General features: G+C 44.6%; 20 non-coding genes across 20 annotated transcripts; 15 read left to right on the forward strand and 5 right to left on the reverse strand.

Annotated features, from left to right (window-relative positions):
- The first annotated feature begins 34 nt into the window (after window positions 1-34).
- Window positions 35-116, forward strand: TRNAS-GCU (transfer RNA serine (anticodon GCU)). Its single transcript has one exon. It is a non-coding gene; the product is annotated as a tRNA-Ser (tRNA).
- A 1116-nt stretch (window positions 117-1232) lies between these two features.
- TRNAT-UGU (transfer RNA threonine (anticodon UGU)) lies at window positions 1233-1304 on the forward strand. The gene has a single exon. It is a non-coding gene; the product is annotated as a tRNA-Thr (tRNA).
- Window positions 1305-2459: 1155 nt separating this feature from the next.
- On the reverse strand, window positions 2460-2554 carry TRNAI-UAU (transfer RNA isoleucine (anticodon UAU)). Its single transcript has 2 exons — window positions 2517-2554; window positions 2460-2495 (listed from the first exon to the last, which is right to left on the reverse strand). It is a non-coding gene; the product is annotated as a tRNA-Ile (tRNA).
- Window positions 2555-2846: 292 nt separating this feature from the next.
- On the forward strand, window positions 2847-2928 carry TRNAS-GCU (transfer RNA serine (anticodon GCU)). Its single transcript has one exon. It is a non-coding gene; the product is annotated as a tRNA-Ser (tRNA).
- A 1160-nt stretch (window positions 2929-4088) lies between these two features.
- TRNAT-UGU (transfer RNA threonine (anticodon UGU)) lies at window positions 4089-4160 on the forward strand. The gene has a single exon. It is a non-coding gene; the product is annotated as a tRNA-Thr (tRNA).
- A 1169-nt stretch (window positions 4161-5329) lies between these two features.
- Window positions 5330-5424, reverse strand: TRNAI-UAU (transfer RNA isoleucine (anticodon UAU)). The gene is made up of 2 exons: window positions 5387-5424; window positions 5330-5365 (listed from the first exon to the last, which is right to left on the reverse strand). It is a non-coding gene; the product is annotated as a tRNA-Ile (tRNA).
- A 292-nt stretch (window positions 5425-5716) lies between these two features.
- TRNAS-GCU (transfer RNA serine (anticodon GCU)) lies at window positions 5717-5798 on the forward strand. Its single transcript has one exon. It is a non-coding gene; the product is annotated as a tRNA-Ser (tRNA).
- Window positions 5799-6914: 1116 nt separating this feature from the next.
- On the forward strand, window positions 6915-6986 carry TRNAT-UGU (transfer RNA threonine (anticodon UGU)). The gene has a single exon. It is a non-coding gene; the product is annotated as a tRNA-Thr (tRNA).
- Window positions 6987-8527: 1541 nt separating this feature from the next.
- On the forward strand, window positions 8528-8609 carry TRNAS-GCU (transfer RNA serine (anticodon GCU)). The gene has a single exon. It is a non-coding gene; the product is annotated as a tRNA-Ser (tRNA).
- A 1116-nt stretch (window positions 8610-9725) lies between these two features.
- TRNAT-UGU (transfer RNA threonine (anticodon UGU)) lies at window positions 9726-9797 on the forward strand. The gene has a single exon. It is a non-coding gene; the product is annotated as a tRNA-Thr (tRNA).
- Window positions 9798-10952: 1155 nt separating this feature from the next.
- On the reverse strand, window positions 10953-11047 carry TRNAI-UAU (transfer RNA isoleucine (anticodon UAU)). The gene is made up of 2 exons: window positions 11010-11047; window positions 10953-10988 (listed from the first exon to the last, which is right to left on the reverse strand). It is a non-coding gene; the product is annotated as a tRNA-Ile (tRNA).
- Window positions 11048-11339: 292 nt separating this feature from the next.
- On the forward strand, window positions 11340-11421 carry TRNAS-GCU (transfer RNA serine (anticodon GCU)). The gene has a single exon. It is a non-coding gene; the product is annotated as a tRNA-Ser (tRNA).
- Window positions 11422-12581: 1160 nt separating this feature from the next.
- Window positions 12582-12653, forward strand: TRNAT-UGU (transfer RNA threonine (anticodon UGU)). Its single transcript has one exon. It is a non-coding gene; the product is annotated as a tRNA-Thr (tRNA).
- A 1169-nt stretch (window positions 12654-13822) lies between these two features.
- On the reverse strand, window positions 13823-13917 carry TRNAI-UAU (transfer RNA isoleucine (anticodon UAU)). Its single transcript has 2 exons — window positions 13880-13917; window positions 13823-13858 (listed from the first exon to the last, which is right to left on the reverse strand). It is a non-coding gene; the product is annotated as a tRNA-Ile (tRNA).
- A 292-nt stretch (window positions 13918-14209) lies between these two features.
- TRNAS-GCU (transfer RNA serine (anticodon GCU)) lies at window positions 14210-14291 on the forward strand. The gene has a single exon. It is a non-coding gene; the product is annotated as a tRNA-Ser (tRNA).
- A 1116-nt stretch (window positions 14292-15407) lies between these two features.
- TRNAT-UGU (transfer RNA threonine (anticodon UGU)) lies at window positions 15408-15479 on the forward strand. The gene has a single exon. It is a non-coding gene; the product is annotated as a tRNA-Thr (tRNA).
- Window positions 15480-17035: 1556 nt separating this feature from the next.
- TRNAS-GCU (transfer RNA serine (anticodon GCU)) lies at window positions 17036-17117 on the forward strand. Its single transcript has one exon. It is a non-coding gene; the product is annotated as a tRNA-Ser (tRNA).
- A 1112-nt stretch (window positions 17118-18229) lies between these two features.
- Window positions 18230-18301, forward strand: TRNAT-UGU (transfer RNA threonine (anticodon UGU)). Its single transcript has one exon. It is a non-coding gene; the product is annotated as a tRNA-Thr (tRNA).
- A 1158-nt stretch (window positions 18302-19459) lies between these two features.
- TRNAI-UAU (transfer RNA isoleucine (anticodon UAU)) lies at window positions 19460-19553 on the reverse strand. Its single transcript has 2 exons — window positions 19517-19553; window positions 19460-19495 (listed from the first exon to the last, which is right to left on the reverse strand). It is a non-coding gene; the product is annotated as a tRNA-Ile (tRNA).
- Window positions 19554-19845: 292 nt separating this feature from the next.
- On the forward strand, window positions 19846-19927 carry TRNAS-GCU (transfer RNA serine (anticodon GCU)). Its single transcript has one exon. It is a non-coding gene; the product is annotated as a tRNA-Ser (tRNA).
- The last annotated feature ends 1042 nt before the right edge of the window (window positions 19928-20969 follow it).

Consider the following 20969-nt stretch of genomic DNA (forward strand, 5'->3'; position numbering starts at 1 on the left):
TTTCCTAAAAAATGAAACATAGTCACCTAAGGCAGACGAGGTGGCTGAGTGGTTAAGGCGATGGACTGCTAATCCATTGTGCTCTGCACGCGTGGGTTCGAATCCCACCTTCGTCGGAACGCCATCAGACACTCTTTTGAAGGTGGGCATGTATCGTAGTACAATTACACTCTCTTTCAAGACACAGCCATAATCCACTAGAAGGGCCCAACTGACTATTCCATTTTGGCAATTATGTCAAATTAAGGGAAGTTTTTTGTGCTTAATTGAAATTAGATCTTTCATGAAGTGTCCAGAGGATTGCCTTTCCCTCACTCCTGGCCTTCTCACTAACCCTGGTCGTAGTGGGCGTAGTGGGGCTCCGCGGAGCTACGCGGAGTGGGCGAGAAGCTACGCCCACTCCCGCACTCCGCGTAGCCCCAATACGCACCTCCCTCCCGCTCTCCCCTACATACATTATTTAAGCAACTACCATTAATAAAACAATTTTAAAGCACTTACCGTGTCCGGGGCTCGTCCGGGGCTCCCTCTTGGAATAGCGTCGTCCTGGATACCAATGCGCATGCGCGGGAGGCCGCGCATGCGCATTGGTATCCAGGAAGGGACGCTATTCCAAGAGGGAGCCCCGGAAGAGCCCCGGACATGGTAAGTGCTTTAAAAATTGTTTTATTAAGGTTAGTTGCTTAAATAATGTATGTAGGGGAGGGCGGGAGGGAGGCGGGTGGCGGCCGAATCGGCTACGCACACGGAGTGGGCGTAGTGTTGCCGGCTACGCTGTCTACGCAAAATGCGTAGAAGGCAACACTACGCCTACTCCGTGGGCGTAGCCGATTCGGACGCCCAGGGTTACTTCTAACCAGTTTGGATAGATAGACTGATAAGAAAGCAGCTCTTACTCCTAAAGTTTCAGCCATCTCAAGTGTATGACTGTTGACATATGTCTGCCCCACAGAGACAGATCACTTCTAATAAGTGAGTTCTCTATCTGTCACTGATTGTGGACATACTAACTAGAGCTATCAGTATGGTCATAAATGTGAATACTCTTATGTTCTCAAATCAAAATGGAGTTTTTCCTACTTCCAAGAAAAGTGTCTTAAGCATGCTCTTCAATTTGTGCACGCATGTAGACATTCAAATGCAACTGCATTTCCATACAGAGTCTCAAAATCATAGATATCTTCATACCGCAGTAAGAATACATGAAGCGATTTACATACTGCAGGCAGGCTGGCCTTGTAGCTCAGTGGCAGAGCACTGGTCTTGTAAACCAGGGGTCATGAGTTCAAGCCTCATCAGGGCCTTTTTATATGTGAGTTTCTGTATGTTGTTTCCAAGTCATTCTTTCTAGGAGTCACACCTTGTCTTAAGTTTGCTTATTGACAAGCTTCCCTTTCCTGCTTTCATCGTATCAAGAAGACTTCATGAAAACCATTGAACCATAAACTATCGCCTCACCCCTTCCGATCGCCTGACGAACGCCTGACAAACGCCATACTCACCCCGCCGGGCAAAGCCAAATAAGCCATGCATATTTGAAGTTCCTTTGAAAGTCAGAGCGAGGACTATGACCTCTGTTCCGACTGAGTCTGCATCCACAGAAAGGATGAAATAAGGATCTAGAAATTTCACCAAGGAGATGTGAACTTCATCCCCCTTAAAATACTTTTCCTCCCAGATGCCCCTGCTCTTAGTCAAATGAGGTTAATCTTCAAAACCCCACCCCCACTAACCATAAATATCCGACTCTCCTGCTGTCCATTCAAATGATACAAGGTATCTTGTACATAGAGAGAATGTGAGAAAAAGCAGAATCGCTTCATAGATTTGGTGACCTTGGATGGGTGGGCTGGATAAAGAAGTGAACCTGATTTTGGGAAAAGGAGTATCGTGATGGGGATGAGGAAAAGAGAACATGGACCACATTCACAAGTTAGAGAAATAAATATATTAGGTTGAATGGTTTTAAAAAGTTAACTTTGAGCATGAATTGTTTTTTTAAACTGCAAAGAATAAAAAAAATCAATGTGGGATTGGAGGCACAATCTGAGCAGAAAGCACCATAAGCTGCTATGGTGCAACTCTTATGTTGACTAGAAACATTAATATGATGACGCTGTTCTTTTGATATGTCTTTCAGTTAAATTTTATTGTAAGTAGCTGATACAGCACTGTTTGCAGCTCCTCAGTATATGGTTATCCCGTGACAACAATGTTTTCATCATATTTATTATTCTACAAATGTATTTTTAAATGCACTGATGTGGTGTTTGCATGCTATGCAAGACGGCACATCATGGAATGTTTATAAGGAGCATCGAATAGGATTGTGATATTTGCACCTGGAAGAGTCGGACACGCAGATCCTGAAAAGAAGTAAAAACTCTCTAGCAAGGGCCGTCTTTCCCCTGAGTTTAATCTTTACTTTTAGTGAAATGGTTCATGAAAAACTAGTAAGCTGCTCCAGGTGAGGCTCGAACTCACAACCTCGGCATGCCTCAATGCAAGTACTGCTGTATAAGTACCGCACGCTAACCGATTGCGCCACTGGAGCTCACTGGTCTCATACATCCCCAGTTGAGCCATCTAGAGCTGACCAAGTAGATACTGGCACTGCTCCCTTATTCACTGTGCAAGATCGACTCACATGCTAGCATGTTATCATGACTATTAAAAACTACAGTCCTAATGGAACAGATTTGATAATTCTGCTATATCATGTGCTCTGTCTATTGAACACCACATATATTTGCCAGTTCTGACACAGTCTAGGAGAAACTTATGATTATTTGTAATTAGCACATCGTAAGAATTTCCTAAAAAATGAAACATAGTCACCTAAGGCAGACGAGGTGGCCGAGTGGTTAAGGCGATGGACTGCTAATCCATTGTGCTCTGCACGCGTGGGTTCGAATCCCACCTTCGTCGGAACGCCATCAGACAATCTTTTGAAGGTGGGCATGTCTCGTAGTACAATTACACTCTCTTTCAAGACACAGCCATAATCCACTAGAAGGGCCCAACTGACTATTCCATTTTGGCAATTATGTCAAATTAAGGGAAGTGTTTTGTGCTTAATTGAAATTAGATCTTTCATGAAGTGTCCAGAGGATTGCCTTTCCCTCACTCCTGGCCTTCTAACTAACCCTGGTCGTAGTGGGTGTAGTGGGGCTCCGCGGAGCTACGCGGAGTGGGCGAGAAGCTACGCCCACTCCCGCACTCCGCGTAGCCCCACTACGCACCTCCCTCCCGCTCTCCCCTACATACATTATTTAAGCAACTACCCTTAATAAAACAATTTTAAAGCACTTACCGTGTCCGGGGCTCGTCCGGGGCTCCCTCTTGGAATAGCGTCGTCCTGGATACCAATGCGCATGCGCGGGCGGCCGCGCATGCGCATTTCTCCCGAGAAATGCGCATGCGCGGGAGGCCGCGCATGCGCATTGGTATCCAGGAAGGGACGCTATTCCAAGAGGGAGCCCCGGAAGAGCCCCGGACATGGTAAGTGCATTAAAAATTGTTTTATTAAGGTTAGTTGCTTAAATAATGTATGTAGGGGAGGGCGGGAGGGAGGCGGGTGGCGGCCGAATCGGCTATGCACACGGAGTGGGCGTAGTGTTGCCGGCTACGCTGTCTACGCAAAATGCGTAGAAGGCAACACTACGCCTACTCCGTGGGCGTAGCCGATTCGGACGCCCAGGGTTACTTCTAACCAGTTTGGATAGATAGACTGATAAGAAAGCAGCTCTTACTCCTAAAGTTTCAGCCATCTCAAGTGTATGACTGTTGACATATGTCTGCCCCACAGAGACAGATCACTTCTAATAAGTGAGTTCTCTATCTGTCACTGATTGTGGACATACTAACTAGAGCTATCAGTATGGTCATAAATGTGAATACTCTTATGTTCTCAAATCAAAATGGAGTTTTTCCTACTTCCAAGAAAAGTGTCTTAAGCATGCTCTTCAATTTGTGCACGCATGTAGACATTCAAATGCAACTGCATTTCCATACAGAGTCTCAAAATCATAGATATCTTCATACCGCAGTAAGAATACATGAAGCGATTTACATACTGCAGGCAGGCTGGCCTTGTAGCTCAGTGGCAGAGCACTGGTCTTGTAAACCAGGGGTCATGAGTTCAAGCCTCATCAGGGCCTTTTTATATGTGAGTTTCTGTATGTTGTTTCCAAGTCATTCTTTCTAGGAGTCACACCTTGTCTTAAGTTTGCTTATTGACAAGCTTCCCTTTCCTGCTTTCATCGTATCAAGAAGACTTCATGAAAACCATTGAACCATAAACTATCGCCTCACCCCTTCCGATCGCCTGACGAACGCCTGACAAACGCCATTCTCACCCCGCCGGGCAAGCCCTGCCGGGCAAAGCCAAATAAGCCATGCATATTTGAAGTTCCTTTGAAAGTCAGAGCGAGGACTATGACCTCTGTTCCGACTGAGTCTGCATCCACAGAAAGGATGAAATAAGGATCTAGAAATTTCACCAAGGAGATGTGAACTTCATTCCCCTTAAAATACTTTTCCTCCCAGATGCCCCGGCTCTTAGTCAAATGAGGTTAATCTTCAAAACCCCACCCCCACTAACCATAAATATCCGACTCTCCTGCTGTCCATTTAAATGATACAAGGTATCTTGTACATAGAGAGAATGTGAGAAAAAGCAGAATCGCTTCATAGATTTGGTGACCTTGGATGGGTGGGCTGGATAAAGAAGTGAACCTGATTTCGGGAAAAGGAGTATCGTGATGGGGATGAGGAAAAGAGAACATGGACCACATTCACAAGTTAGAGAAATAAATATATTAGGTTGAATGGTTTTAAAAAGTTAACTTTGAGCATGAATTGTTTTTTTAAACTGCAAAGAATAAAAAAAATCAATGTGGGATTGGAGGCACAATCTGAGCAGAAAGCACCATAAGCTGCTATGGTGCAACTCTTATGTTGACTAGAAACATTAATATGATGACGCTCTTCTTTTGATACGTCTTTCAGTTAAATTTTATTGTAAGTAGCTGATACAGCACTGTTTGCAGCTCCTCAGTATATGGCTATCCCGTGACAACAATGTTTTCATCATATTTATTATTCTACAAATGTATTTTTAAATGCACTGATGTGGTGTTTGCATGCTATGCAAGACGGCACATCATGGAATGTTTATAAGGAGCATCGAATAGGATTGTGATATTTGCACCTGGAAGAGTCGGACACGCAGATCCTGAAAAGAAGTAAAAACTCTCTAGCAAGGGCCGTCTTTCCCCTGAGTTTAATCTTTACTTTTAGTGAAATGGTTTATGAAAAACCAGTAAGCTGCTCCAGGTGAGGCTCTAACTCACAACCTCGGCATGCCTCAATGCAAGTAGTGCTGTATAAGTACCGCGCGCTAACCGATTGCTCCACTGGAGCTCACTGCTCTCATATCTCCCCAGTTGAGCCATCTAGAGCTGACCAAGTAGATACTGGCACTGCTCCCTTATTCACTGTGCAAGATCGACTCACATGCTAGCATGTTATCATGACTATTAAAAACTACAGTCCTAATGGAACAGATTTGATAATTCTGCTATATCATGTGCTCTGTCTATTGAACACCACATATATTTGCCAGTTCTGACACAGTCTAGGAGAAACTTATGATTATTTGTAATTAGCACATCGTAAGAATTTCCTAAAAAATGAAACATAGTCACCTAAGGCAGACGAGGTGGCTGAGTGGTTAAGGCGATGGACTGCTAATCCATTGTGCTCTGCACGCGTGGGTTCGAATCCCACCTTCGTCGGAACGCCATCAGACACTCTTTTGAAGGTGGGCATGTATCGTAGTACAATTACACTCTCTTTCAAGACACAGCCATAATCCACTAGAAGGGCCCAACTGACTATTCCATTTTGGCAATTATGTCAAATTAAGGGAAGTGTTTTGTGCTTAATTGAAATTAGATCTTTCATGAAGTGTCCAGAGGATTGCCTTTCCCTCACTCCTGGCCTTCTCACTAACCCTGGTCGTAGTGGGCGTAGTGGGGCTCCGCGGAGCTACGCGGAGTGGGCGAGAAGCTACGCCCACTCCCGCACTCCGCGTAGCCCCAATACGCACCTCCCTCCCGCTCTCCCCTACATACATTATTTAAGCAACTACCATTAATAAAACAATTTTAAAGCACTTACCGTGTCCGGGGCTCGTCCGGGGCTCCCTCTTGGAATAGCGTCGTCCTGGATACCAATGCGCATGCGCGGGAGGCCGCGCATGCGCATTGGTATCCAGGAAGGGACGCTATTCCAAGAGGGAGCCCCGGAAGAGCCCCGGACATGGTAAGTGCTTTAAAAATTGTTTTATTAAGGTTAGTTGCTTAAATAATGTATGTAGGGGAGGGCGGGAGGGAGGCGGGTGGCGGCCGAATCGGCTACGCACACGGAGTGGGCGTAGTGTTGCCGGCTACGCTGTCTACGCAAAATGCGTAGAAGGCAACACTACGCCTACTCCGTGGGCGTAGCCGATTCGGACGCCCAGGGTTACTTCTAACCAGTTTGGATAGATAGACTGATAAGAAAGCAGCTCTTACTCCTAAAGTTTCAGCCAGCTCAAGTGTATGACTGTTGACATATGTCTGCCCCACAGAGACAGATCACTTCTAATAAGTGAGTTCTCTATCTGTCACTGATTGTGGACATACTAACTAGAGCTATCAGTATGGTCATAAATGTGAATACTCTTATGTTCTCAAATCAAAATGGAGTTTTTCCTACTTCCAAGAAAAGTGTCTTAAGCATGCTCTTCAATTTGTGCACGCATGTAGACATTCGAATGCAACTGCATTTCCATACAGAGTCTCAAAATCATAGATATCTTCATACCGCAGTAAGAATACATGAAGCGATTTACATACTGCAGGCAGGCTGGCCTTGTAGCTCAGTGGCAGAGCACTGGTCTTGTAAACCAGGGGTCATGAGTTCAAGCCTCATCAGGGCCTTTTTATATGTGAGTTTCTGTATGTTGTTTCCAAGTCATTCTTTCTAGGAGTCACACCTTGTCTTAAGTTTGCTTATTGACAAGCTTCCCTTTCCTGCTTTCATCGTATCAAGAAGACTTCATGAAAACCATTGAACCATAAACTATCGCCTCACCCCTTCCGATCGCCTGACGAACGCCTGACAAACGCCATTCTCACCCCGCCGGGCAAAGCCAAATAAGCCATGCATATTTGAAGTTCCTTTGAAAGTCAGAGCGAGGACTATGACCTCTGTTCCGACTGAGTCTGCATCCACAGAAAGGATGAAATAAGGATCTAGAAATTTCACCAAGGAGATGTGAACTTCATTCCCCTTAAAATACTTTTCCTCCCAGATGCCCCGGCTCTTAGTCAAATGAGGTTAATCTTCAAAACCCCACCCCCACTAACCATAAATATCCGACTCTCCTGCTGTCCATTCAAATGATACAAGGTATCTTGTACATAGAGAGAATGTGAGAAAAAGCAGAATCGCTTCATAGATTTGGTGACCTTGGATGGGTGGGCTGGATAAAGAAGTGAACCTGATTTCGGGAAAAGGAGTATCGTGATGGGGATGAGGAAAAGAGAACATGGACCACATTCACAAGTTAGAGAAATAAATATATTAGGTTGAATGGTTTTAAAAAGTTAACTTTGAGCATGAATTGTTTTTTTAAACTGCAAAGAATAAAAAAAATCAATGTGGGATTGGAGGCACAATCTGAGCAGAAAGCACCATAAGCTGTATGGTGCAACTCTTATGTTGACTAGAAACATTAATATGATGACGCTCTTCTTTTGATATGTCTTTCAGTTAAATTTTATTGTAAGTAGCTGATACAGCACTGTTTGCAGCTCCTCAGTATATGGCTATCCCGTGACAACAATGTTTTCATCATATTTATTATTCTACAAATGTATTTTTAAATGCACTGATGTGGTGTTTGCATGCTATGCAAGACGGCACATCATGGAATGTTTATAAGGAGCATCGAATAGGATTGTGATATTTGCACCTGGAAGAGTCGGACACGCAGATCCTGAAAAGAAGTAAAAACTCTCTAGCAAGGGCCGTCTTTCCCCTGAGTTTAATCTTTACTTTTAGTGAAATGGTTTATGAAAAACCAGTAAGCTGCTCCAGGTGAGGCTCTAACTCACAACCTCGGCATGCCTCAATGCAAGTACTGCTGTATAAGTACCGCGCACTAACCGATTGCTCCACTGGAGCTCACTGCTCTCATATCTCCCCAGTTGAGCCATCTAGAGCTGACCAAGTAGATACTGGCACTGCTCCCTTATTCACTGTGCAAGATCGACTCACATGCTAGCATGTTATCATGACTATTAAAAACTACAGTCCTAATGGAACAGATTTGATAATTCTGCTATATCATGTGCTCTGTCTATTGAACACCACATATATTTGCCAGTTCTGACACAGTCTAGGAGAAACTTATGATTATTTGTAATTAGCACATCGTAAGAATTTCCTAAAAAATGAAACATAGTCACCTAAGGCAGACGAGGTGGCTGAGTGGTTAAGGCGATGGACTGCTAATCCATTGTGCTCTGCACGCGTGGGTTCGAATCCCACCTTCGTCGGAACGCCATCAGACACTCTTTTGAAGGTGGGCATGTATCGTAGTACAATTACACTCTCTTTCAAGACACAGCCATAATCCACTAGAAGGGCCCAACTGACTATTCCATTTTGGCAATTATGTCAAATTAAGGGAAGTTTTTTGTGCTTAATTGAAATTAGATCTTTCATGAAGTGTCCAGAGGATTGCCTTTCCCTCACTCCTGGCCTTCTCACTAACCCTGGTCGTAGTGGGCGTAGTGGGGCTCCGCGGAGCTACGCGGAGTGGGCGAGAAGCTACGCCCACTCCCGCACTCCGCGTAGCCCCAATACGCACCTCCCTCCCGCTCTCCCCTACATACATTATTTAAGCAACTACCATTAATAAAACAATTTTAAAGCACTTACCGTGTCCGGGGCTCGTCCGGGGCTCCCTCTTGGAATAGCGTCGTCCTGGATACCAATGCGCATGCGCGGGAGGCCGCGCATGCGCATTGGTATCCAGGAAGGGACGCTATTCCAAGAGGGAGCCCCGGAAGAGCCCCGGACATGGTAAGTGCTTTAAAAATTGTTTTATTAAGGTTAGTTGCTTAAATAATGTATGTAGGGGAGGGCGGGAGGGAGGCGGGTGGCGGCCGAATCGGCTACGCACACGGAGTGGGCGTAGTGTTGCCGGCTACGCTGTCTACGCAAAATGCGTAGAAGGCAACACTACGCCTACTCCGTGGGCGTAGCCGATTCGGACGCCCAGGGTTACTTCTAACCAGTTTGGATAGATAGACTGATAAGAAAGCAGCTCTTACTCCTAAAGTTTCAGCCATCTCAAGTGTATGACTGTTGACATATGTCTGCCCCACAGAGACAGATCACTTCTAATAAGTGAGTTCTCTATCTGTCACTGATTGTGGACATACTAACTAGAGCTATCAGTATGGTCATAAATGTGAATACTCTTATGTTCTCAAATCAAAATGGAGTTTTTCCTACTTCCAAGAAAAGTGTCTTAAGCATGCTCTTCAATTTGTGCACGCATGTAGACATTCAAATGCAACTGCATTTCCATACAGAGTCTCAAAATCATAGATATCTTCATACCGCAGTAAGAATACATGAAGCGATTTACATACTGCAGGCAGGCTGGCCTTGTAGCTCAGTGGCAGAGCACTGGTCTTGTAAACCAGGGGTCATGAGTTCAAGCCTCATCAGGGCCTTTTTATATGTGAGTTTCTGTATGTTGTTTCCAAGTCATTCTTTCTAGGAGTCACACCTTGTCTTAAGTTTGCTTATTGACAAGCTTCCCTTTCCTGCTTTCATCGTATCAAGAAGACTTCATGAAAACCATTGAACCATAAACTATCGCCTCACCCCTTCCGATCGCCTGACGAACGCCTGACAAACGCCATACTCACCCCGCCGGGCAAAGCCAAATAAGCCATGCATATTTGAAGTTCCTTTGAAAGTCAGAGCGAGGACTATGACCTCTGTTCCGACTGAGTCTGCATCCACAGAAAGGATGAAATAAGGATCTAGAAATTTCACCAAGGAGATGTGAACTTCATCCCCCTTAAAATACTTTTCCTCCCAGATGCCCCTGCTCTTAGTCAAATGAGGTTAATCTTCAAAACCCCACCCCCACTAACCATAAATATCCGACTCTCCTGCTGTCCATTCAAATGATACAAGGTATCTTGTACATAGAGAGAATGTGAGAAAAAGCAGAATCGCTTCATAGATTTGGTGACCTTGGATGGGTGGGCTGGATAAAGAAGTGAACCTGATTTTGGGAAAAGGAGTATCGTGATGGGGATGAGGAAAAGAGAACATGGACCACATTCACAAGTTAGAGAAATAAATATATTAGGTTGAATGGTTTTAAAAAGTTAACTTTGAGCATGAATTGTTTTTTTAAACTGCAAAGAATAAAAAAAATCAATGTGGGATTGGAGGCACAATCTGAGCAGAAAGCACCATAAGCTGCTATGGTGCAACTCTTATGTTGACTAGAAACATTAATATGATGACGCTGTTCTTTTGATATGTCTTTCAGTTAAATTTTATTGTAAGTAGCTGATACAGCACTGTTTGCAGCTCCTCAGTATATGGTTATCCCGTGACAACAATGTTTTCATCATATTTATTATTCTACAAATGTATTTTTAAATGCACTGATGTGGTGTTTGCATGCTATGCAAGACGGCACATCATGGAATGTTTATAAGGAGCATCGAATAGGATTGTGATATTTGCACCTGGAAGAGTCGGACACGCAGATCCTGAAAAGAAGTAAAAACTCTCTAGCAAGGGCCGTCTTTCCCCTGAGTTTAATCTTTACTTTTAGTGAAATGGTTCATGAAAAACTAGTAAGCTGCTCCAGGTGAGGCTCGAACTCACAACCTCGGCATGCCTCAATGCAAGTACTGCTGTATAAGTACCGCACGCTAACCGATTGCGCCACTGGAGCTCACTGGTCTCATACATCCCCAGTTGAGCCATCTAGAGCTGACCAAGTAGATACTGGCACTGCTCCCTTATTCACTGTGCAAGATCGACTCACATGCTAGCATGTTATCATGACTATTAAAAACTACAGTCCTAATGGAACAGATTTGATAATTCTGCTATATCATGTGCTCTGTCTATTGAACACCACATATATTTGCCAGTTCTGACACAGTCTAGGAGAAACTTATGATTATTTGTAATTAGCACATCGTAAGAATTTCCTAAAAAATGAAACATAGTCACCTAAGGCAGACGAGGTGGCCGAGTGGTTAAGGCGATGGACTGCTAATCCATTGTGCTCTGCACGCGTGGGTTCGAATCCCACCTTCGTCGGAACGCCATCAGACAATCTTTTGAAGGTGGGCATGTCTCGTAGTACAATTACACTCTCTTTCAAGACACAGCCATAATCCACTAGAAGGGCCCAACTGACTATTCCATTTTGGCAATTATGTCAAATTAAGGGAAGTGTTTTGTGCTTAATTGAAATTAGATCTTTCATGAAGTGTCCAGAGGATTGCCTTTCCCTCACTCCTGGCCTTCTAACTAACCCTGGTCGTAGTGGGTGTAGTGGGGCTCCGCGGAGCTACGCGGAGTGGGCGAGAAGCTACGCCCACTCCCGCACTCCGCGTAGCCCCACTACGCACCTCCCTCCCGCTCTCCCCTACATACATTATTTAAGCAACTACCCTTAATAAAACAATTTTAAAGCACTTACCGTGTCCGGGGCTCGTCCGGGGCTCCCTCTTGGAATAGCGTCGTCCTGGATACCAATGCGCATGCGCGGGCGGCCGCGCATGCGCATTTCTCCCGAGAAATGCGCATGCGCGGGAGGCCGCGCATGCGCATTGGTATCCAGGAAGGGACGCTATTCCAAGAGGGAGCCCCGGAAGAGCCCCGGACATGGTAAGTGCATTAAAAATTGTTTTATTAAGGTTAGTTGCTTAAATAATGTATGTAGGGGAGGGCGGGAGGGAGGCGGGTGGCGGCCGAATCGGCTATGCACACGGAGTGGGCGTAGTGTTGCCGGCTACGCTGTCTACGCAAAATGCGTAGAAGGCAACACTACGCCTACTCCGTGGGCGTAGCCGATTCGGACGCCCAGGGTTACTTCTAACCAGTTTGGATAGATAGACTGATAAGAAAGCAGCTCTTACTCCTAAAGTTTCAGCCATCTCAAGTGTATGACTGTTGACATATGTCTGCCCCACAGAGACAGATCACTTCTAATAAGTGAGTTCTCTATCTGTCACTGATTGTGGACATACTAACTAGAGCTATCAGTATGGTCATAAATGTGAATACTCTTATGTTCTCAAATCAAAATGGAGTTTTTCCTACTTCCAAGAAAAGTGTCTTAAGCATGCTCTTCAATTTGTGCACGCATGTAGACATTCAAATGCAACTGCATTTCCATACAGAGTCTCAAAATCATAGATATCTTCATACCGCAGTAAGAATACATGAAGCGATTTACATACTGCAGGCAGGCTGGCCTTGTAGCTCAGTGGCAGAGCACTGGTCTTGTAAACCAGGGGTCATGAGTTCAAGCCTCATCAGGGCCTTTTTATATGTGAGTTTCTGTATGTTGTTTCCAAGTCATTCTTTCTAGGAGTCACACCTTGTCTTAAGTTTGCTTATTGACAAGCTTCCCTTTCCTGCTTTCATCGTATCAAGAAGACTTCATGAAAACCATTGAACCATAAACTATCGCCTCACCCCTTCCGATCGCCTGACGAACGCCTGACAAACGCCATTCTCACCCCGCCGGGCAAGCCCTGCCGGGCAAAGCCAAATAAGCCATGCATATTTGAAGTTCCTTTGAAAGTCAGAGCGAGGACTATGACCTCTGTTCCGACTGAGTCTGCATCCACAGAAAGGATGAAATAAGGATCTAGAAATTTCACCAAGGAGATGTGAACTTCATTCCCCTTAAAATACTTTTCCTCCCAGATGCCCCGGCTCTTAGTCAAATGAGGTTAATCTTCAAAACCCCACCCCCACTAACCATAAATATCCGACTCTCCTGCTGTCCATTTAAATGATACAAGGTATCTTGTACATAGAGAGAATGTGAGAAAAAGCAGAATCGCTTCATAGATTTGGTGACCTTGGATGGGTGGGCTGGATAAAGAAGTGAACCTGATTTCGGGAAAAGGAGTATCGTGATGGGGATGAGGAAAAGAGAACATGGACCACATTCACAAGTTAGAGAAATAAATATATTAGGTTGAATGGTTTTAAAAAGTTAACTTTGAGCATGAATTGTTTTTTTAAACTGCAAAGAATAAAAAAAATCAATGTGGGATTGGAGGCACAATCTGAGCAGAAAGCACCATAAGCTGCTATGGTGCAACTCTTATGTTGACTAGAAACATTAATATGATGACGCTCTTCTTTTGATACGTCTTTCAGTTAAATTTTATTGTAAGTAGCTGATACAGCACTGTTTGCAGCTCCTCAGTATATGGCTATCCCGTGACAACAATGTTTTCATCATATTTATTATTCTACAAATGTATTTTTAAATGCACTGATGTGGTGTTTGCATGCTATGCAAGACGGCACATCATGGAATGTTTATAAGGAGCATCGAATAGGATTGTGATATTTGCACCTGGAAGAGTCGGACACGCAGATCCTGAAAAGAAGTAAAAACTCTCTAGCAAGGGCCGTCTTTCCCCTGAGTTTAATCTTTACTTTTAGTGAAATGGTTTATGAAAAACCAGTAAGCTGCTCCAGGTGAGGCTCTAACTCACAACCTCGGCATGCCTCAATGCAAGTAGTGCTGTATAAGTACCGCGCGCTAACCGATTGCTCCACTGGAGCTCACTGCTCTCATATCTCCCCAGTTGAGCCATCTAGAGCTGACCAAGTAGATACTGGCACTGCTCCCTTATTCACTGTGCAAGATCGACTCACATGCTAGCATGTTATCATGACTATTAAAAACTACAGTCCTAATGGAACAGATTTGATAATTCTGCTATATCATGTGCTCTGTCTATTGAACACCACATATATTTGCCAGTTCTGACACAGTCTAGGAGAAACTTATGATTATTTGTAATTAGCACATCGTAAGAATTTCCTAAAAAATGAAACATAGTCACCTAAGGCAGACGAGGTGGCTGAGTGGTTAAGGCGATGGACTGCTAATCCATTGTGCTCTGCACGCGTGGGTTCGAATCCCACCTTCGTCGGAACGCCATCAGACACTCTTTTGAAGGTGGGCATGTATCGTAGTACAATTACACTCTCTTTCAAGACACAGCCATAATCCACTAGAAGGGCCCAACTGACTATTCCATTTTGGCAATTATGTCAAATTAAGGGAAGTGTTTTGTGCTTAATTGAAATTAGATCTTTCATGAAGTGTCCAGAGGATTGCCTTTCCCTCACTCCTGGCCTTCTCACTAACCCTGGTCGTAGTGGGCGTAGTGGGGCTCCGCGGAGCTACGCGGAGTGGGCGAGAAGCTACGCCCACTCCCGCACTCCGCGTAGCCCCAATACGCACCTCCCTCCCGCTCTCCCCTACATACATTATTTAAGCAACTACCATTAATAAAACAATTTTAAAGCACTTACCGTGTCCGGGGCTCGTCCGGGGCTCCCTCTTGGAATAGCGTCGTCCTGGATACCAATGCGCATGCGCGGGAGGCCGCGCATGCGCATTGGTATCCAGGAAGGGACGCTATTCCAAGAGGGAGCCCCGGAAGAGCCCCGGACATGGTAAGTGCTTTAAAAATTGTTTTATTAAGGTTAGTTGCTTAAATAATGTATGTAGGGGAGGGCGGGAGGGAGGCGGGTGGCGGCCGAATCGGCTACGCACACGGAGTGGGCGTAGTGTTGCCGGCTACGCTGTCTACGCAAAATGCGTAGAAGGCAACACTACGCCTACTCCGTGGGCGTAGCCGATTCGGACGCCCAGGGTTACTTCTAACCAGTTTGGATAGATAGACTGATAAGAAAGCAGCTCTTACTCCTAAAGTTTCAGCCAGCTCAAGTGTATGACTGTTGACATATGTCTGCCCCACAGAGACAGATCACTTCTAATAAGTGAGTTCTCTATCTGTCACTGATTGTGGACATACTAACTAGAGCTATCAGTATGGTCATAAATGTGAATACTCTTATGTTCTCAAATCAAAATGGAGTTTTTCCTACTTCCAAGAAAAGTGTCTTAAGCATGCTCTTCAATTTGTGCACGCATGTAGACATTCGAATGCAACTGCATTTCCATACAGAGTCTCAAAATCATAGATATCTTCATACCGCAGTAAGAATACATGAAGCGATTTACATACTGCAGGCAGGCTGGCCTTGTAGCTCAGTGGCAGAGCACTGGTCTTGTAAACCAGGGGTCATGAGTTCAAGCCTCATCAGGGCCTTTTTATATGTGAGTTTCTGTATGTTGTTTCCAAGTCATTCTTTCTAGGAGTCACACCTTGTCTTAAGTTTGCTTATTGACAAGCTTCCCTTTCCTGCTTTCATCGTATCAAGAAGACTTCATGAAAACCATTGAACCATAAACTATCGCCTCACCCCTTCCGATCGCCTGACGAACGCCTGACAAACGCCATTCTCACCCCGCCGGGCAAGCCCTGCCGGGCAAAGCCAAATAAGCCATGCATATTTGAAGTTCCTTTGAAAGTCAGAGCGAGGACTATGACCTCTGTTCCGACTGAGTCTGCATCCACAGAAAGGATGAAATAAGGATCTAGAAATTTCACCAAGGAGATGTGAACTTCATCCCCCTTAAAATACTTTTCCTCCCAGATGCCCCGGCTCTTAGTCAAATGAGGTTAATCTTCAAAACCCCACCCCCACTAACCATAAATATCCGACTCTCCTGCTGTCCATTCAAATGATACAAGGTATCTTGTACATAGAGAGAATGTGAGAAAAAGCAGAATCGCTTCATAGATTTGGTGACCTTGGATGGGTGGGCTGGATAAAGAAGTGAACCTGATTTCGGGAAAAGGAGTATCGTGATGGGGATGAGGAAAAGAGAACATGGACCACATTCACAAGTTAGAGAAATAAATATATTAGGTTGAATGGTTTTAAAAAGGTAACTTTGAGCATGAATTGTTTTTTTAAACTGCAAAGAATAAAAAAAATCAATGTGGGATTGGAGGCACAATCTGAGCAGAAAGCACCATAAGCTGCTATGGTGCAACTCTTATGTTGACTAGAAACATTAATATGATGACGCTCTTCTTTTGATATGTCTTTCATTTACATTTTATTGTTAGTAGCTGATACAGCACTGTTTGCAGCTCCTCAGTATATGGTTATCCCGTGACAACAATGTTTTCATCATATTTATTATTCTACAAATGTATTTTTAAATGCACTGATGTGGTGTTTGCATGCTATGCAAGACGGCACATCATGGAATGTTTATAAGGAGCATCGAATAGGATTGTGATATTTGCAACTGGAAGAGTCGGACACGCAGATCCTGAAAAGAAGTAAAAACTCTCTAGCAAGGGCCGTCTTTACCCTGAGTTTAATCTTTACTTTTAGTGAAATGGTTTATGAAAAACCAGTAAGCTGCGCCAGGTGAGGCTCGAACTCACAACCTCGGCATGCCTCAATGCAAGTACTGCTGTATAAGTACCGCGCGCTAACCGATAGCGCCACTGGAGCTCACTGTTCTCATATCTCCCCAGTTGAGCCATCTAGAGCTGACCAAGGAGATACTGGCACTGCTCCCTTATTCACTGTGCAAGATCGACTCACATGCTAGCATGTTATCATGACTATTAAAAACTACAGTCCTAATGGAACAGATTTGATAATTCTGCTATATCATGTGCTCTGTCTATTGAACACCACATATATTTGCCAGTTCTGACACAGTCTAGGAGAAACTTATGATTATTTGTAATTAGCACATCGTAAGAATTTCCTAAAAAATGAAACATAGTCACCTAAGGCAGACGAGGTGGCCGAGTGGTTAAGGCGATGGACTGCTAATCCATTGTGCTCTGCACGCGTGGGTTCGAATCCCACCTTCGTCGGAACGCCATCAGACACTCTTTTGAAGGTGGGCATGTCTCGTAGTACAATTACACTCTCTTTCAAGACACAGCCATAATCCACTAGAAGGGCACCACTGACTATTCCATTTTGGCAATTATGTCAAATTAAGGGGTTTTGTGCTTAATTGAAATTAGATCTTTCATGAAGTGTCCAGAGGTTTGCCTTTCCCTCACTCCTGGCCTTCTAACTAACCCTGGTCGTAGTGGGCGTAGTGGGGCTCCGCGGAGCTACGCGGAGTGGGCGAGAAGCTACGCCCACTCCCGCACTCCGCGTAGCAACACTACGCACCTCCCTCCCGCTCTCCCCTACATACATTATTTAAGCAACTACCCTTAATAAAACAATTTTAAAGCACTTACCGTGTCCGGGGCTCGTCCGGGGCTCCCTCTTGGAATAGCGTCGTCCTGGATACCAATGCGCATGCGCGGGAGGCCGCGCATGCGCATTGGTATCCAGGAAGGGACGCTATTCCAAGAGGGAGCCCCGGAAGAGCCCCGGACATGGTAAGTGCTTTAAAAATTGTTTTATTAAGGTTAGTTGCTTAAATAATGTATGTAGCGGAGGGCGGGAGGGAGGCGGGTGGCGGCCGAATCGGCTACGCACACGGAGTGGGCGTAGTGTTGCCGGCTACGCTGTCTACGCAAAATGCGTAGAAGGCAACACTACGCCTACTCCGTGGGCGTAGCCGATTCGGACGCCCAGGGTTACTTCTAACCAGTTTGGATAGATAGACTGATAAGAAAGCAGCTCTTACTCCTAAAGTTTCAGCCATCTCAAGTGTATGACTGTTGACATATGTCTGCCCCACAGAGACAGATCACTTCTAATAAGTGAGTTCTCTATCTGTCTCTGATTGTGGACATACTAACTAGAGCTATCAGTATGGTCATAAATGTGAATACTCTTATGTTCTCAAATCAAAATGGAGTTTTTCCTACTTCCAAGAAAAGTGTCTTAAGCATGCTCTTCAATTTGTGCACGCATGTAGACATTCAAATGCAACTGCATTTCCATACAGAGTCTCAAAATCATAGATATCTTCATACCGCAGTAAGAATACATGAAGCGATTTACATACTGCAGGCAGGCTGGCCTTGTAGCTCAGTGGCAGAGCACAGGACTTGTAAACCAGGGGTCATGAGTTCAAGCCTCATCAGGGCCTTTTTATATGTGAGTTTCTGTATGTTGTTTCCAAGTCATTCTTTCTAGGAGTCACACCTTGTCTTAAGTTTGCTTATTGACAAGCTTCCCTTTCCTGCTTTCATCGTATCAAGAAGACTTCATGAAAACCATTGAACCATAAACTATCGCCTCACCCCTTCCGATCGCCTGACAAACGCCATTCTCACCCCGCCGGGCAAGCCCTGCCGGGCAAAGCCAAATAAGCCATGCATATTTGAAGTTCCTTTGAAAGTCAGAGCGAGGACTATGACCTCTGTTCCGACTGAGTCTGCATCCACAGAAAGGATGAAATAAGGATCTAGAAATTTCACCAAGGAGATGTGAACTTCATCCCCCTTAAAATACTTTTCCTCCCAGATGCCCCGGCTCTTAGTCAAATGAGGTTAATCTTCAAAACCCCACCCCCACTAACCATAAATATCCGACTCTCCTGCTGTCCATTCAAATGATACAAGGTATCTTGTACATAGAGAGAATGTGAGAAAAAGCAGAATCGCTTCATAGATTTGGTGACCTTGGATGGGTGGGCTGGATAAAGAAGTGAACCTGATTTCGGGAAAAGGAGTATCGTGATGGGGATGAGGAAAAGAGAACATGGACCACATTCACAAGTTAGAGAAATAAATATATTAGGTTGAATGGTTTTAAAAAGGTAACTTTGAGCATGAATTGTTTTTTTAAACTGCAAAGAATAAAAAAAATCAATGTGGGATTGGAGGCACAATCTGAGCAGAAAGCACCATAAGCTGCTATGGTGCAACTCTTATGTTGACTAGAAACATTAATATGATGACGCTCTTCTTTTGATATGTCTTTCATTTACATTTTATTGTTAGTAGCTGATACAGCACTGTTTGCAGCTCCTCAGTATATGGTTATCCCGTGACAACAATGTTTTCATCATATTTATTATTCTACAAATGTATTTTTAAATGCACTGATGTGGTGTTTGCATGCTATGCAAGACGGCACATCATGGAATGTTTATAAGGAGCATCGAATAGGATTGTGATATTTGCACCTGGAAGAGTCGGACACGCAGATCCTGAAAAGAAGTAAAAACTCTCTAGCAAGGGCCGTCTTTACCTTGAGTTTAATCTTTACTTTTAGTGAAATGGTTTATGAAAAACCAGTAAGCTGCTCCAGGTGAGGCTCGAACTCACAACCTCGGCATGCCTCAATGCACGTACTGCTGTATAAGTACCGCGCGCTAACCATAGTGCCACTGGAGCTCACTGTTCTCATATCTCCCCAGTTGATCCATCTAGAGCTGACCAAGGAGATACTGGCACTGCTCCCTTATTCACTGTGCAAGATCGACTCACATGCTAGCATGTTATCATGACTATTAAAAACTACAGTCCTAATGGAACAGATTTGATAATTCTGCTATATCATGTGCTCTGTCTATTGAACACCACATATATTTGCCAGTTCTGACACAGTCTAGGAGAAACTTATGATTATTTGTAATTAGCACATCGTAAGAATTTCCTAAAAAATGAAACATAGTCACCTAAGGCAGACGAGGTGGCCGAGTGGTTAAGGCGATGGACTGCTAATCCATTGTGCTCTGCACGCGTGGGTTCGAATCCCACCTTCGTCGGAACGCCATCAGACACTCTTTTGAAGGTGGGCATGTCTCGTAGTACAATTACACTCTCTTTCAAGACACAGCCATAATCCACTAGAAGGGCACCACTGACTATTCCATTTTGGCAATTATGTCAAATTAAGGGGTTTTGTGCTTAATTGAAATTAGATCTTTCATGAAGTGTCCAGAGGTTTGCCTTTCCCTCACTCCTGGCCTTCTAACTAACCCTGGTCGTAGTGGGCGTAGTGGGGCTCCGCGGAGCTACGCGGAGTGGGCGAGAAGCTACGCCCACTCCCGCACTCCGCGTAGCAACACTACGCACCTCCCTCCCGCTCTCCCCTACATACATTATTTAAGCAACTACCCTTAATAAAACAATTTTAAAGCACTTACCGTGTCCGGGGCTCGTCCGGGGCTCCCTCTTGGAATAGCGTCGTCCTGGATACCAATGCGCATGCGCGGGAGGCCGCGCATGCGCATTGGTATCCAGGAAGGGACGCTATTCCAAGAGGGAGCCCCGGAAGAGCCCCGGACATGGTAAGTGCTTTAAAAATTGTTTTATTAAGGTTAGTTGCTTAAATAATGTATGTAGCGGAGGGCGGGAGGGAGGCGGGTGGCGGCCGAATCGGCTACGCACACGGAGTGGGCGTAGTGTTGCCGGCTACGCTGTCTACGCAAAATGCGTAGAAGGCAACACTACGCCTACTCCGTGGGCGTAGCCGATTCGGACGCCCAGGGTTACTTCTAACCAGTTTGGATAGATAGACTGATAAGAAAGCAGCTCTTACTCCTAAAGTTTCAGCCATCTCAAGTGTATGACTGTTGACATATGTCTGCCCCACAGAGACAGATCACTTCTAATAAGTGAGTTCTCTATCTGTCTCTGATTGTGGACATACTAACTAGAGCTATCAGTATGGTCATAAATGTGAATACTCTTATGTTCTCAAATCAAAATGGAGTTTTTCCTACTTCCAAGAAAAGTGTCTTAAGCATGCTCTTCAATTTGTGCACGCATGTAGACATTCAAATGCAACTGCATTTCCATACAGAG

This window comes from Lissotriton helveticus, chromosome 5_1, assembly GCF_964261635.1.
Source record: "Lissotriton helveticus chromosome 5_1, aLisHel1.1, whole genome shotgun sequence".
Taxonomy (NCBI): domain Eukaryota; kingdom Metazoa; phylum Chordata; class Amphibia; order Caudata; family Salamandridae; genus Lissotriton; species Lissotriton helveticus.